At 53.3% G+C, this 2778-nt stretch overlaps 1 pseudogene; it reads left to right on the forward strand.

Moving 5' to 3' along the window:
* The first annotated feature begins 561 nt into the window (after window positions 1-561).
* Window positions 562-1948, forward strand: LOC123120183 (aspartic proteinase CDR1-like; annotated as a pseudogene).
* The last annotated feature ends 830 nt before the right edge of the window (window positions 1949-2778 follow it).

A 2778-nucleotide genomic window follows, 5' to 3' on the forward strand; every position in this document is an offset into this window, starting at 1 on the left:
TAGCTGGTCCAATGGTTAGCCTCTCTGTGTGGACGTGCGAGGGCGCGAGATCCAGTCAAGGGCTATTTTTGGCGGTCTCTTTTCGCCTTGTGCGATCGTGGGCCGGCCCATCCAGCCGTATTGCGGGCGCCAGTTACCTTGCCCGCCGCTAAAGGCGCGCAATAGGAGGTCCCCTAAAACATGGCCAGATGAAAAAGAGGGGAAGAAAATAACAAAGAAGAAATATCAAATCAGTTCAATCGTTTCTATTTCTGAAAGGTCTAATGTTGATGCCATTTTTTGCTGGCGGAGAAAAAGAATCAATTGATTGTCTTCCCACCCGAATGCTTCATCCTAAATTCCTAATTAACATGTACTCGTAATCACTAATCATTTGTTGCGTCAACTTATACCGCCTTCAAGTATAGTAGTACCGCTGATCTCTCGCTAATCAAATCTGCAATTCCTGTAAAAAAGAATCCTTACTTACCAACTTTTGAAACACACTGCCCGTTATTAATACTGCCCTGAGAAGAAGATCGAGTTAGGAATTACTAAGAACTTACGAAACTATCAAAAGCAATGGCGTGCACCATGTGTCGCCCCCTTTCGCTCCTTGGCCTCTTCCTCATCCTGACGCCGCTGCTGTGTGGGTGCACCGACGGCGGGTTCAGCGTAGAGCTCATCCACCGGGACTCCCCCAGGTCTCCGTTCCACGACCCAGTCCCTCACCCCGCGCGCCCGCCTGCTTGCCGCCGTGCGGCGCTCGTACGCCGGCTCAGACTCTTCTGACACTGACGGCGCGGTGTCAGAGGTGATCTCAGGCACGTTCCAGTTCTTCATGTACGTCAACGTCGGCACGCCGCGCACCCGGATGCTGGCCCTCGTCGACACCGGCAGCGACCTCGTGTGGCTCAGATGCACCAACGGTTCTGCTTCTCCGGCAACGCCGCCGCCAGCAGCAGCAGCCGGCGGGACGAGCAGCGTGTTCGACATCTCCTCCTCGTCAACCTACGGCCGCGTGGGCTGCCAGTCCGACTCGTGCCACTCGGTCCACGGCACCTCCTGCGACGCCACCTCCTTCTGCCAGTACAGCTACTCGTATGTCGGCGGCTCGAACAGCAGCGGCCTCGTGGCCACCGAGACCTTCACCTTCGACGACGCCCCCGGTGGGTGCACGGGGTGCCGCGAGCGTCGGCAGCTGCAAGTGCCCAGAGTCAACTTCGGGTGCGCCACCACCGCCAACTTCCCCGGCTACGGCATCGTCGGCCTCTCGGACGGGAAATCTTCCCTGATCAACCAGATGAGCGCCGCGACGTCGCTGGGCCGGAGGTTCTCCTACTGCCTCACGCCCTACTTAAGCGACGTGTCCTCCGCGCTCAACTTCGGGTCCCGCGCCACCGTGACGGAGCCGGGCGCGGTGACCACGCCGATGGTGCACTCCCCCGTGCACGTGGAGGCTTTCTACACCGTCGAAATCGTGGCCCTCAGGGTCGGGAGCTCGATCATCAAACCGCCGAAGCGGTCCCCCGTCATCGTCGACTCCGGGTCGCTGCTGACGTCCCTCGACAAGGAGCTGCTGGACCCCATCGTGGAGGCGCTCACCGGGAGCATCAAGCTCCCGCGCAAGCCGCCGCCGTCGCCGAACCCGGAGCTGTTTTCGGTGTGCTACGAGGCGGACGGCATGAAGGCGCTGGAGAAGGTTTTCCCGGACGTGACGTTGGAGCTGGGCGGGGGCGCCTTGCTCACGCTCAAGGCGGAGAACTTGTTCATGGACCTTCTGCTACGGACCGTGTGCTTGGCCGTGGTGCCGGTGACGTATGAGGGGTCGGTGCCGACGATCGGCAGCATCATGCAGCAGAACATGCACGTCGGCTACGACCTCGACAAGCGCACCATCACCTTCGCCCCTGCCGACTGCGCCACCTCCTACCCCTCTCCTCCCGCCCTCTGTTGTGTAGCTATCTAGCTAAAGCTAATCGCCACGTAAGTAGTAGTAATAATCACCATGTCTTCTATGGTGTTATATACAGAGAAAAAGAAACACACTCTTCAACGAAGTAGTCCAGCTCTTGTACGCACATGTGTCTGGAAGGGAAAAGAACCAAGCCAGGGTAATAACAAACAGAATCAGGAGGGACTGTCTATTTTATATTCCACTGAAATCCAATTCGTTTTCAGTCAGATTTTTCAGCCAAACAGAGTTTAACAAGTGTCACATGTCCTCCATTTTGTTCCTGTCCCCTGAATGTCGATGCCCTTGTCCCACCCCCATCAAACAAGGAACCACGGGGGGAATTCCTCCAAGATCCAGAGGGCAAACCTGGAGAAAATCATGGATGCACAGGTGAGATCCTCTCCTGACAAACAGTTCCCTCTCCTACTTCTTTAGAATCTACACGAAAAGTGCACATAAAAAACAGAGGAAATACTAGCATTACTTTGCAGGAAATTAAGAAAGCAGATTTGAAAAGGAGAATGAGGTCATGGGATCCACATTGACATGAAAAAACATGATCAAACTCCCCCTTTACATAGTACTGGAAACATAAAACAGGAACTCTACTAAGATTAGTCAAATTACTGTGAGCAGTGATCATTTTAGCAAATTTACAGTGACTTTTACAGTACAATTGTAGTATTCACAGTAGAATTCCTGTAAATTTACAATGCTAATTTACGGTAGAATTACAACGAAAGGCCATTGTTCCAGTAATTGTCTGCTAAAAAAATTACAATGTAATTTACAATAGGATTACAAAGTGAATTACTACAGGTTACAGTGACATTTTATACTTC

Source organism: Triticum aestivum, chromosome 5D (assembly GCF_018294505.1).
Source record: "Triticum aestivum cultivar Chinese Spring chromosome 5D, IWGSC CS RefSeq v2.1, whole genome shotgun sequence".
Lineage (NCBI taxonomy): Eukaryota > Viridiplantae > Streptophyta > Magnoliopsida > Poales > Poaceae > Triticum > Triticum aestivum.